Source organism: Gopherus flavomarginatus, chromosome 6 (genome assembly GCF_025201925.1).
Source record: "Gopherus flavomarginatus isolate rGopFla2 chromosome 6, rGopFla2.mat.asm, whole genome shotgun sequence".
Lineage (NCBI taxonomy): Eukaryota > Metazoa > Chordata > Testudines > Testudinidae > Gopherus > Gopherus flavomarginatus.
The window spans coordinates 6,061,673-6,075,961 of NC_066622.1; the positions used below are offsets into that span (position 1 = coordinate 6,061,673).

Sequence of the window (14,289 nt, forward strand, 5' to 3'; positions counted from 1 at the left end):
CCCAGGCACCACCCATGGGTGCTCTGATTGGAGGATCGCCCGACTCCATCAATTGGTCCAACTACGCTATTTAAGCCAGGAAGAGGAACAGGAAGCTTGTCTGAGCAACAAGGTGGTTTCCTGTTATGGATGCATGAACCCTGCTTGTGCCTGACTACTGCACCCAACCCTGTTCCTGCTCTTCTCCTGCCTTCGCTCCTGTTCCCACCACTCTCCTGCTCCATGCTGGATCCTTGCCTCTCCCTCCTGCCCCTATGCCTCATTCCAATCCTCAGTGACCAGTCCTGGCTCTAACCCTGGTCTCCAACTACTGACCCTTGACTCTGGCTTGACCCTGGGCTCTGACCCTTAGCTTTGATTCCCGGTTCCAACTCTTGGCTTGAGCCCTGGCTCCGGTAACTGGCTGTTGACTCTGGTGCAGACCCTTGGCTTCGTTCCACCCCCCTCGACGCCTGTTCCATCCACTAGCCCTGACTCCTGCTCTGACCACTAGGCAAGACCACCTACATCCTAGTCCCTAACAGATGCTCCAGCTACTAGCTCCCGTGAATTAAATGAGAGAGGGCTGAGGGCAAAGTGGTTGGGCTTTGGAACTCACGTCTCCTCGTAGGTCCACTAGTGCTGCAAACTCTGTCTGTGGTTTCTGAGTTGCAGTTGGTTCTGTTTTAATGTCCCTTTTGATATGGATTTCATTATTGCCTGTGCTTGTAACACTGCACCTGGATATTGGCAGGAACAACCAAGAAGACTCTAAATAAACCAATGTAAGGGATTTTCTGCTGGGGTTCGTACCTCACTGCATATGTCTTTGTTTAAGCAACTTGAGTAATATTAAAAAAACAAATACCACCCTTTGGGTTGTGCCCAGGGAAATTTCCTGTCTGTAGCCTGGCCTGGCTGTATAGAAATGATCTGTCAAATATGGAGGTCTAACGTTGCAACAGTCTATGGCCGAGAGACTGAGGCAGATTCATACATAAGCCCTACCAGGAGAGCATACAAAAATAAATGTGTGGCAGTTAAGACATGAGCATAGCCAACTTGAGGCCAGATCCCACACTGTGGTCACCATAAAGTACAAAGTCGCTCCTCAGTACCCTTCTGGAACGAAAGATTCTGAGGTATCGGGGACTGACACAGAAATGCCAAGAAAGGAGCTGGGAGTCTGCCCAGTGGAGAAACAGTGCCAAGAATTACCATTGCAGTTGCTCTTGACTCTGCAGACAGAGGGATTTTGAATATTGCTGCATTACCCTGCAGTTGTGGATGGCAACAGGTTTCACAGCTGAACTTGGCAGTTCAATCCACAAGGCTGGAAGCAAACCATCCACTGGATATTGACATGGAGGCTGGGTGTTCAAACTCCAGCATGCAGTCAACTTCAAGTCTATGAAAGACAGTTGCATTGCCGTAATGCACGTTCAGGTTCACCTGTGTAAATCCAGGATACTTCCAACTTCACTGCTCTAAAATTCAGCTACATCAAAGCCCAGAGAGACTATTTTGCTCTAAACAGTTGTCGTTTGGGTCCCTGAATAATATTTTATGTGAGCGAATTGTATGATCTCTCTAATCAGCACAACTCTCTCTGTACGCCCTTATATGCACTGTTGCAGTGATCTGGCACAAAATATGCGCTGCACTGGTAAAGGGCAAAAACTGAAATAGGATTTTTAAATGGCTGACTAATAGCATCGGCCTAGGAGTATCACCTGAGAGATCAAAAGAAGAGCTGCCAACTTTAACCATACACTGACGCTGAGTTCTGCCAACCAGAAATGTTGGATCCCTCCTGATCACCCTCCAATCTTTTCCAAGTGCATTCTGACACTGTACTTTGTACCAGACTCTCACAGCTCTTAGCCACCTCTCTGCTGGGAAGCTCCAAAGTGATCACAGAGTTCAGCTACAAAAGGGGTCGTTTTTGGACAAAACATTTCTTTGACTTCACACATCCTTCAGTTGCTCATTGGTATGACACTATCGCTTAGCAGAAGAAAGAGCTAATACACACGGACAATAGTTCATTTGTACAATTGGGTTTTAAATGGTATAGAAGTAGAGGATTTATCTGCAAAGGGGTATTGCAAGTCTTCCTGAACAAGGAAGCAGAAGTAAAGCTACCACTCCTCTGCTTTAGGAAATTCGAGTTGCAAAAGCAGCCAGCAAATTGTGGTTTTCATAGCACTGAGTGTTCATGAAACATGGAATTTGATTTAGGGGAAAAAATGGGCAAACCCTTCCTGTGCCAAACCACCCTGTAGCCCCTCAGAACACACATATTCAGACATGATCATTTTTGAATTACCCAATAACCGCTTAAGGCAGTTGAACGAGCTTTTTTGGTTTGCTCAGGCAGAGTGACAGAGGACAGTGTGAACTATACGGCATGGAACCGTTTTGAAGCCAGGTAACAATCAGTACCATTGTCACGCAGCATGCAGCTTGTTGGTTACAAACGGAGTCCTGCAGACACTACGTGGCTGTGTTTACTAGCATGAGGAGTTGCTTACCACAGCGAGGACTCCCGCTGAAGTCCAGAGGATGCCTTATGATTGCAGCCACTATGTCCTCTAATGAGTTTTGCATGGCGGACACCTTAAATGGTAACTCTTCACAGCGGGATTCATTTTGCTTTGGTGGCCACCATGATGCATGCACACTGATTGCCATAGCGAAAAGCAAGCTCAAAAATCTGGCATCTGCACAACAAAAACATGCAACAAAGACAAAGAGTGGTGAAGCACTGGAATGGGTTCCCTAGGGAGGTGGTGGAATCTCCATCCTTAGAAGTTTTTAAGGCCCAGCTTGACAAAGCCCTGGCTGGGATGATTTAGTTGGGGATTGGTCCTGCTTTGACCAGGGGTATTGGACTAGATGACCTCCTGAGGTCCCTTCCAAACCTGATATTCTATGATTCTAAGACAATCAGCTATGGCAGAGGAGCACCCAGGGCAGCTTAGGACATGGGGGAACCAGAATGTTCTAAGCAACCTTTACACCAGCTGGTCCTGGGCCAGCCCCTGAAGTTCTAACTTGCACCAGCCACTGACAAGTAGCCAGTAGGGCCGCTGGGCATTATCTGTGGGCAGGAGCGCTAAAGCCTTAATTCCCTACGTCAGGAGCCAGGGGTGGTGAGATTATCTTCATGCTGCTACATTCACTCTGTGCCTCCAGTGCCGGATATTGTAGGTCCAGAATTTGATGGCAAAGCAACTGCAGTACACCACAGGAAAGTTATGGCGTTGGCCTTACTGTTTTATGAAGAGCTCCATCATCTATATATTAAAATACTAACAGAAGGAAAAAGCATCCTGGTAATAAATGAATAATTGTAGTGGCTACCCTAGATCACGCATAGCTGCAAATCTCAAGATAGGATTTGCATTGCATGGGTTGCCCTTCTCTTCCCAGGAAAAACAAAGCAGGATGACAACAAGTGACAGGCTGGATTTTCACTGTAAACTTTAAATGTCCTTGGTTTGGGGATGTAAGACATACCCTTCATGTTCCCTGGATTAATTCCCTGTGACTTTTATAGTGGCAACAGCAGCTTATGTTATAGCTAAGCTTATGTGAAGTCTTTCATTATAACTAGACTATAAGATTTTTATTGATAAATGTTGGTAAACATCAGTTTTGTTGTATATACACAAACTAAGGAAAAAATTGTTCTGTTGATGACAACTGCTGTTTACAGGTAGGCAACAGAAGAATAGTGCTGCTTGAGACCTTATTAGCATTTACAGATATTTGCTTCGCATATTTTGACATTTTGTGTTTTAATGGTTGACAATTTGTGTTTTAATGGTTACTAAGCTTTAACTTTTGACTCTCATCATCTACCATCACTAAATAATTACTGTCTGATGCCCCTCAATATTTCCCACAGCTGGGGAAATTTAAATTGATACAAATAGAAAAAATGCTTAAAACCCATAATTTTGCACAACTGTGAACATTTAAATCCGTAAAAATAAAGAAAAGGTTTAAATAGAAACATTGATAGCAGTTGTCAACATTATAAAAATAAAAACTGAATTTTGCCAAGCTTAATTATAACTTCCTTTCTACGTGTTGATAACTCTGAAAAATTCCCCTTTCTGGATGAAATTCTCCTGGTCTGAGACCAAGCAAGAAATTATTATTTTTTTTTTAAAAGATTCAGCAAAATCCCATCACCTGTGATTTATTTTATGGAAAGATGAAAAAAATACATTGTTCCCTTTTAAATCAATTTTAAGAGACTTTTTGCTCAAGGGGTAACGTGTGTATGGCTGAAACTGACAATATAAAATGACATTTCAGTTAGCTTGTCCTCATGTGAATTGCGCTTTTCAATTCATGCAAAGGACGAAAGAGACAGGAGTCCCTCACTGCTTTACTCCTCAGCTGAGCACTAGAACAGAGAAGGCTGGGGGCAAAGTTATCCTTAAACCACCATTGTGCTCCCCTGGAGTCTACATCTCACTGGGGGACTGCACAGTCCCTGGCACGTATTAGAGCAGCCTCAAGGCTGCCTTAATTTATGTTCTGCTACTTACGGCCTCCTAGCCAAGAACAGATGGAACACAGAGTCTGGGAAAGCCTTTTATGCACTGGGATTATTTGTACTTTATTTATATCCTCTTCTATGCTACTGGAGCAGAACCAAGAATAAATCTCATGAATGTATGAAAGCTCAAGACCCGATTCTACAGCACCTCATATCTTGTGTAAGCCATACATCACTGCAAGGAGGGATAGCTCAGTGGTTTGAGCATTGGCATGCTAAACCCAGGATTGTGAGCTCAATACTTGAGTGGACCACTTAGGGATCTGGGACAAAAATCAGTACTTGGTCCTGCTAGTGAAGGCAGGGGACTGGACTTGATGGCCTTTTGGGGTCCCTTCCAGTTCTATGAGCTAGGTATATCTCCATATTTTTATTTTTATTTTTTAAAATAGGAATGCTCTGATTTATTCTTACACCCAGGAGTCAAACTGTGACAATAGGTATGAAGTATATCCTGGATAAAGACGAGGAACTTGTAATAATGATAAATATGTAGCTTTTACACAGCACTTTTCATCCATAGACCTCAAAGCAACTTGCAAAGGACATTAAGTATCACTGCGTCTCACTTACAGGTAGGGAAACTCAGACACGGAGAGACAAACTGATGTATGCAAAGTCACACAGCAGGCCAGAGACAGAGACAAGAATAGAACCTAGGTTTCCTGTTTCCTATGTCTCAGTTCAGCCTCCCAGAAGACACATGGTCTGTGCGAGCCTGTCCTTTCTCATGGAAAAAAAAATTATATAAACTACCATAGAAGAAAGAGGTTGTCAACTCACAATTTTACCACTAATCTCATGCCATTTAGTGTTTTCTTAAAGCCCCAGCATCTGGAGTCAGGTGATTACATGTCAATCATCTTTCATTAAAAAAAATAAGGTTTTAGCCCTCGAATTGTGGAGAAAAGCTTGAAAAAGTGATCCTGAAAGGCTCAAACCCAGAAGGCAAATATCCCCCACGCCACTTCCCAAAAAAATCATGGTGTGAAATCCTAGTCCTGGTGAAATCAATGGCAAAACTCCCACTGACTTCAATGGAGCCAAGATTTCACCAACTATTGGTATTATTATTGTTTAAATCTCATGATTTTTATGCCAATCTCATGATTTTTCAGGGGCCTGACTCAGGGGTTTTGAACGCTTGTGATTGGTAACACTACTGAAGTTTCCCATATGGCAGCACAAACACAGTTCCTAACCTTTTTATGAACTAAACAGACCCTTTCAAACGCATAATGGCAACTCCAAACACACCATTGTCTGGGCTCTACAAACATCATTCCAAGTGCACTGTGAGAACCAGACTCACATAATGAAGACTCAGCGAAATCCTTTTAATTCCACAGCCCTCTACCCAAGAGAGCTCTCAGTCGTTAAAATATCAGTGTCCCTTGAAAAGCTTGCACTATACCATAGGTTATCTTTTGACATTTTTAATTACACCATTTGGTTGCTTTCCAGCTCAGCAAGATACAGCGCTGTAGTCCCATCTCAAAGGATTTCTTTATATCGCCTAAATAAGGGAGGAGATTGCTTCCCAATGTTTGATTCTGCCAGGGTTTATACTTTAATTTCTAACTGAGCACGGCACTTACTAAGCTCCAGACAGACCACTGTGGCCTTGCTAGCATACGCAGTCCTTTATTTGTAAGTTTGCATAATACTGACCTCTCTACAGTTATTTCACGGGCTCTCCCTTATGTACCATCACATTCTAGATTTCATTTTTTATAATGAACTCTGTCCGTTTTCTTTTAAACTAAAGCTGTTTCACTATGATGTCTCCACGGTGCTATTTTTTATTTGAAAGGATATTTACAGCCTTTGGTGTGTAGCAGGTAGGCAGTAAATATGTTTCCCTTTTAACATATCCTGGACCCAAGATTCCAAAGAAAGAAAATTTGACCAACACACAAAAATACTCAGAAACATTACAAGCAACGTCACACTAAGAACTATTGTAATTATTTCAAAGTTGAGGCTTACCAGAATTACTGACCTATCTGTGAATGCTGTCACCAGCAGAATGATTTTTGTGCATGTTGGCTAACACTGGCAAATACTGTCTGAAGGAAAGAGGCTAAAGCATCTCATTTTGCTCAGTTCAATAAAGTTGTTTAAAACAAACTACAGGAGAATGAAACACGAAGCAAAACATAATCTTGTTAACGGCAGACAGTTTACTGAATAAATCTTCACCACAGATTCAAGTCAATACCCTTATAAATGGAACACACTGAGGTCAGACGCTTAAGCAGTCACACAGTAGGTGAAAATAATCACTGAATAAAAATAAGTAGGGTAAAGTACAAGACAACAGAGCTAAAACTAAAAGGATGACACTGCATTTGTGTGAATAATTATTCTGGCATTACTCTGTCCAACGCTAATCCTCAATGGCTCATAAAGGTTCAATCAGTCTTTAGTGTAGCCCAGGAATCATGGCTACAAAACAAAGAGTAACTGGATTAAAATCTTTACATGGTCACAGGTCATGTCTGTGTCACATATGGCTGCTTAAAGGAATATAAAGAAGAATCTACTAAAAGAAAATGACATTAGAAAATATAACTTCCTGGTTTAAGGGCTAGCTCAAAACTACAGGATAGGTGTTCTGGCAGTATAACAAAGGTGACGTATGATTAATATTTGAAAACTGTTTTCAGAATTATGTCAGTAAAATAATAAAACAAATAACCCTACTTGTAATGTCATCATCTAGAAACTATACTGTATACAGTTTGCTTAAAATATCCAATGCTTCCAGACTTCCTGAAGCTGAATTTACCAATGAGAGATCAGCATGTATTTCTATTTAAAACCTTTCATAATTATTTTTAAAATGAAAAACATGTTAATGAAGCTGAAACATTTCTCTTTGACTTCCTGCAGCTGTAAACTTCAATTTAAGAATTAACCTTTTTCATTCATAAACAGCAAGAACAGCAAGGTTTAAAAAAATTCTCTAACGCGTACCGATAACAGTATATCAGCAAAGTTATCACATCATTACATGTACACATAGCAGAGCTGTCTATCCCCTCTGCCCCCCTCCCCACATGCTTCAGCGTCTCTCTAAAAATACAGAACAAAACAAAAGTTGCTAATAAAAGGTCATGTCTTACCTATTCTCACCAATGATTATGCCAGTCTGGGGGGGGGGGGGAAATCCGCTAATCTGTTCTGCTATGTTAGTTTTTACAGTTTACTTTCCTGTGATATGCTGCTACCAAGAACACAGACAGCACTGCAGTGTGATAAAACATCTTGTTTTCTTTCTCAAAACTGTGTGGCATACACTGGTAGGAGCCTTCTTGAAATGAGCAGCAGGCTCTTGCAAAAGCCTTTTAGAAGAGAGACACACAAAACATACTGTTGCTTGAAAGAAAATGTGCTGTGGAAACCATCAGCAGGAAAAGGGTGGTTTTTGCCCTGTGTCTGGATGGGCTTTATAGTTTACAGTGCCTGCCTCAGAATTCCAGCTTGGTCGTTTTGCTTTTTCCCTACCAGATCCTCTTCCAGCCATCCAAATGCTTTCAGCAGACCCCCCAACGCTGGCTTGGATAAATGACCCTTAGCCAGCCAGAGTATATTCCATTTACTCTCCAAAGCACAAGACATTAACAAGGAAAGGAGCAGCCCATCGAGAACCATTGCCAGCTTGAGAGCTCAGCCAGAATCTTTACTGTTGCAGTGCTCTCATCTCCTGCATGCTAATGAAGCAGTGATGTCAGCAAGTCAAAGCCATTGCATCTGGACAGTTCAAATTGTCATTGGCCAGTGTCTATAATTTATTTACATGTAAATCAGGCTGTTCTTACCAATCAATAATCCCTGCAGGCTGTTTAGGAAAAGACAAGAAAATCCTTTTATCTGGCTCATGTGTATATGACAAACAGTTGTCTAGGTACCAACGATCAAAACTGAATGGTTTGAAGATACCAATTATCCTTCTAGACCTATGATCTATTTGTTGCTGACCAAATCTCAATTTGAGTCACTGCATCCCGTGTAAGCTGTTTTAGCTCATTATCTAATATTACAGCAGGCTTTTAAGGAGACCAATTTTATAGCTCATAATTAATTTTTCTCCTAACTTCCAATGCCCTCTTAATTTTATTCCCCACTAATTTCCTATGATGCCCCATTGATCCTCGACACAGCAGATTTGCACCAGCAGGGCTAAACCTTCTAAGTAATACACATGATTATTAAGGTGGCATTTTGTTTAGTGCATATTTTATGACCTTTACTTATCTGGCCGGGAGAGTCATGAGGTTTTCATCTTTTGTGTATATCCCAGGTACATAATCCAGACCATAAGAATAAGATCACATAGTCAACAGAGAAAGAGAGCATCCCCATCACCTGACATGATCTTAAAAGAAGAGAAACCATACGGAGTAAACGATGTTGTCAACTATTGGGCTTTCATCACAAGACTGACAATATTTGGTGTTTTCTTTAAAGTCCAGCTCCTGGAATCATGTGATTACATCAGAATCTGAGGTTCAGTCTAGGAAAAAGTGTGTTTCTAGCCCTCATATGTGAAGACAAAAGCTTGAAACTGTGGCCCTTACAGGAGAACAACTGAAATAAAAAGACTCCAAAATGTATTACTTTTGGACTAATCTCATGATTTTTCAGGGCCTGACTCAGAATTTTGGGGCACTTGCTATTGGCAATGGTGAGTAAGTTAGCAAACTCTATATTTTGCAAACAAACAGCCATGAGTTTCCAATGCCATAAATGATGGATTTTATTATGTGATATAAATTTTAATTATGTGGCATTATACTCCATTTACCAAGGGCCAGATCCTCAGCTGGCCTAAATCAACATAACTCCACTGACCGCAGTACATATCCTCTGGGTCAGACTTTACTGAAATAAATATTTATGGAATTAGCCAATTTTAAAAAAGAAAGTATCATTTTATTTAAATTACCGGTTCAAACACATGGTCCTACATAGTAAGTTATATGCTCTAGTAAGGAATCAGGCTCTGATCCTGCAGTTGCATTCACAGAGCCAGAACCCTGAGGCTACTCCAGACTGGCCCCTGGATCTCCTAAGGGGCGTGGATGTATGTATATGGGGGACAAGAAACACAAAGTTGTCTTTAAGCCACTTTTGTCCCCTCTGCTGGGTCCTGTGCTGAGCTCAGCTCAGTAAGACTCAAGGAACTGAAACCCTCTGTTTATACAGTTCTCCATGCAATTCTACTAAAGAGTAACAGTATCAAATGCTTTACTAAGGGTACACTAGGGATTTGGGTAGGTTTTTATCCCCTTCTCAAATTACACAATTCAATAGTGTATGTAGGAGAGAAAACAACCTCCCTCGGGCAGACACTTTCACTGAATAGCCACATTTTATCTGTTCCTGCTTTCATCACTGTATAGGCAGGCTGGCTGTAAACTCAATCCTGAATAGTTAATGTGGATATAGCACAAGCATTTGGTAGACCCCTGAACAGACTGCACACCAAGGCCCCCAAATGATATTTTCTCTTTAATGTAGGATACATTAATTCAAATATGTGGTAAATCAGACAAAACTCCACTGAGCAAAGAGCAAAATGAAGTTTGTTTACAGACTGATAATTTAAAGCAGAAACAAATTATATTTACTGTAACAATTTTCATTGGAAATATTGTTAAAACCACATTACATACAGGTAAAAATGGGCTTCGTAGAATCATAGAAGATTAGGGTTGGAAGAGACCTCAGAAGGTCATCTAGTCCAACCCCCGCTCAAAGCAGGACCAAACCCACTAAATCATCCCAGCCAGGGCTTTGTCAAGCTGGGCCTTAAAAACCTCTAAGGATGGAGATTCCACCACCTCCCTAGGTAACCCATTCCAATGCTTCACCACCCTCCTAGTGAAATAGTTTTTCCTAATATCCAACCTAGACCTCCCCCACTGCAACTTAAGACCATCGCTCCTTATTCTGTCATCTGTCACCACTGAGTACAGCCTGAGCTCCATCCTCTTTGGAACCCCCCTTCAGGTACTTGAAGGCTGTTATCAAATCTCACTCTTCTCTTCTGCAGACTAAATAACCCCAGTTCCCTCAGCCTCTCCTCATAAGTCTTGTGACCTTGCCCCCTAATCATTTTCGTTACCCTCCGCTGGACTCTCTCCACATGCTTTCTGTAGTTGGGGGCCCAATACTGGACACAATACTCCAGATGTGGCCTCTCCAGTGCCGAATAGAGGGGAATAATCACTTCCCTCAGTCTGCTAGCAATGTAGCAATGTTCCTACTAATGCAGCCCAATATGTCGTTAGCCTTCTTGGCAACAAGGGCACACTGCTGACTCATATCCAGCTTCTCGTCCACTGTAATCCCCAGGTCCTTTTCTCCAGAACTGCAGCTTAGCCAGTCGGTCTCCAGACTGTAGCAGTGCAAGGGATTCTTCTGTCCTAAGTGCAGGTCTCTGCACTTGTCCTTGTTGAACCACATCAGGTTTCTTTTGGCCCAAACCTCCAATTTGTCTAGGTCACTCTGTATCCTATCCCTACCCTCCAGCATATCTACTTCTCCCCCCAGCTTAGTGTCATCCACAAACTTGCTGAGGGTGCAATCCATCCCAGCATCCAGATAATTAATGAAGATGTTGAACAAAACCGGCCCCAGAACTGACACCCGGGGCACTCTGCTTGATACCGGCTGCCAACTAGACATCGAACCATTGAACACTACCTGTTGAGCCTGACAACTTAACCAGTTTTCTATGCACCTTATAGTCCATTCATCCAATCCATACTTCTTTAACTTGCTGGCAAGAATACTGCGGGAGACCGTATCAAAAGCTTTGCTAAAGTCTAGGTATACCACGTCCATCGCTTTCCCCATATCCACAGAACCAGTTATCTCATCATAGAAGGCAATCAGGTTTGCCCTTGGTGAATTCATGCTGACTGTTCCCAATCACCTTCCTCTCCTCCAGGTGCTTCAAAATGGATTCCTTGAGGACTTGCTCCACGATTTTTCTGGGAACTGAGGTAAGGCTGTAGCTCCCCAGATTCTTCTTTCTTTTTTAAAAGATGGACACTACATTAGCCTTTTTCCAATCATCCGGGGCCTCCTTTGAGTTTTCAAAGATAATGGCCAATGGCTCTGCAATCACATCTGCCAACTCCTTTAGCACCCTCGGATGCATTAGATGTGACCCCATGGACTTGTGCATGTCCAGCTTTTCTAAATAGTTCTTAACCTGTTCTTTCACCACTGAGGGCTGCTCTCCTCCTCCCCATACTGTGCTGCCCTTGTCTGTGAAGACTGAGGCAAAAAAAAAAAAAGCATTGAGTACTGCAGCTTTTTCCAAATCATTTGTAACTGGGTTGCCTTCCCCATTCAGTAAGGGTCCCAGACTTTCCTGATCTTCTTCTTCTTGCTAGCATACCTGTAGAAACCCTACCTGTTACCCTTCACATCCCATGCTAGCTGCAACTCTCATTGTGCTTCAGTCTTCCCAGTTATACCCCTGCATGCTCAAGCAATATTTTTATACTCCTCCCTAGTCATCTGTCAAGTTTCCACTTCTTGTAAGATTCCTTTTTGTGTTTAAGCTCACCAAAGATTTCTCTGTTAAGCCAGACTGGTTGCCTGCTACATTTGCTATTCTATCTGCACATCGGGATGGTTTATTCCTGCGCCCTCGATAAGATTTCTTTAAAATACAGCCAGTTCTCCTTGACTCCTTTCCCCCACATATTAGCCAGACTCCCAGGGGATCCTGCCCATCAGTTCCCTGAGGGAGTCAAAGTCTGCTTTTCTGAAGTCCAGCGTCCGTATTCTGCTGCTCTCCTCTCTTCCTTTTTTCAGGATCTGAACTCGACCATCTCATGGTCACTGCTGCTCAGGTTGCCACCCACTTCTACTTCCCCTACCAATTCTTCCCTGTTTGTGAACAGCAAGTCAAGAGGAGCACGGCCCCTCCTTGGTTCCTCCAACACTTGCAACAGGAAGTTGTCCCCAATACTCTCCAAAAACTTCCTGGGTTATTTGTGCACTGCTGTATTGCTCTCCCAGCAGATGTCAGGGATTCTTCAGTTCAAAGAGTAAATGCCTTTTGTATGAGAGCAAGGAACACCAAATACACACACTTCTGAATGGAGTGGCTCATGATAATGGCCATTACACTCCATCCTAAGTGTTGGAGGAGCTTTTAGCTCTTCCCCTAACTGCGTGCATCCAGCCTCACACATGCAACTGATCCCAGAGTTACCATACAACTGGGTTTTCCTGGACACAACCTCTTTTTTCTCCTCCATCCGGGACAATTTTTCTGCTCCAGCCTTTGCAGCTCAGAAAGGGCCATCTCTGAGACTGGATTGGTCCTTCTCCTGCATCTGCTGGATCCCGCCTGCCCTGGCCCAGCCTGACAAGTAAGCAGAAATGCCAAGTGCCTCTTGGGCAGTGTGCCTGCCCCACCACAGGGCCTCAGAGCCCGGGAGGGGTGATGGGGCCAGGCCCCTGCTCCCCACCCTGGGGAGGGGAGAGGCCTGCAGTGACAGGCTAGCTCTGCGTCCTGGGCCTGTGCCAGCCACCCCGCCACCGTGACAGGGAGCATGACACTGTCCCCCATCTCGAGTGTGAGGCTGCAGGTACCCCATCCAGCACCCCCTAAATATCCCTCCCTGTACACACACACACACACACACCCAGCACCCCAAATACTCCCTCCAGCCCAAATACTCCCCAATTGTACTCCCTCATCAGCTCCCCTCCCCCCGGAAATGTCTTCTATTTGGTAACTTGAAATATGGTAACCCTAAACCTGCAGCTATTTTCCATGCACAAAACCACTCCCATTTCCATTGCAAACCAGGTGGTAGAGCGAAGCAGATATGATCCACCTGAACTAACAGTCTTTTATTGTGCACAGAATGGTCACACCTCCATTTTTTAATTTTTTTTTCTTTTTTTTTTTTTGCAGGCAGTGTCAGCTGCTCCCGCAAAAGAGGCTGTGCAGAATCAGACGCTGGGGCTGAAAATTTAGCTCCCATAGTCAGCCTGTTCTAGCCCTGCCACTCGTCAAGTCTAACTTCTGTGGCCTATTTGTTTGGCTATTTATGTTGTTAACCAAATACTGCTGGAAATAGTAATTACATGCGGAATTCCAAGATTTTAGGTAGTAGTTGACACACAATGGTACAATGAAGGTGCAGGTCGTGACCTCATGTAACAGCCCCATAAAACAAATGTTTATAGCCATGCAGCTGACGTAGGGGTTAGCTAAGAAGAAGAAACCTTTGCACCACAAGAGAGCGTATATTTCTCCTCACTCCTGGCAGATTTCCTCCTCCAATACTTGAGAGACAAAGTATCCTCAAAGTACAATAATTATTGTACAAAAATTATTCTGAGACAAAACAGATGAGATTGTTCAAGTTTTGGTTCCAAATTTCTCATAAAAATGTGCTTTTCTCTTCTGGAAAGGTGCTGAATGGGTTTGTAATCATCACTTTCATATTAACTGCTCTACTGCCTGTGAAAACACCACACATGTTCCAGGAACTCCAGAGGGCACATTGTATTCCCTATGACCGAGGCTGTGCATCATGCAGTTTAAAGGGGTGTTTCATTAAGGAGAAAGGTGCTGGCCAAGCAAACTGAGCTTGTTTCATAAAGGTCACTTGAATGACTTTTACAACTGTGGAGATTAATCTTGCCAACACTCGGATGCAATTATTGCTCCGAGCTATCATTTTGTTCAG

At 42.9% G+C, this 14,289-nt stretch overlaps 1 protein-coding gene across 7 annotated transcripts in view; it reads right to left on the reverse strand.

Annotated features, from left to right (window-relative positions):
• PRICKLE2 (prickle planar cell polarity protein 2) overlaps positions 1 to 14,289 on the reverse strand; it is a 190,596-nt gene that overhangs the window by 69,313 nt on the left and 106,994 nt on the right. Inside the window, exon 1 of one of the 7 annotated variants that reach the window (XM_050957333.1) lies at positions 7,684 to 8,215. The exons of 4 other annotated variants lie outside the window; for them this stretch is intronic. The gene's annotated coding sequence lies outside the window, so the exon portion shown is untranslated. Of the gene's footprint in view, positions 1 to 2,513; positions 2,533 to 6,544; positions 6,628 to 7,683; positions 8,216 to 14,289 lie in introns of those variants that run through there. 2 more of the 7 variants (XM_050957335.1, XM_050957339.1) reach the window with 2 other exon arrangements.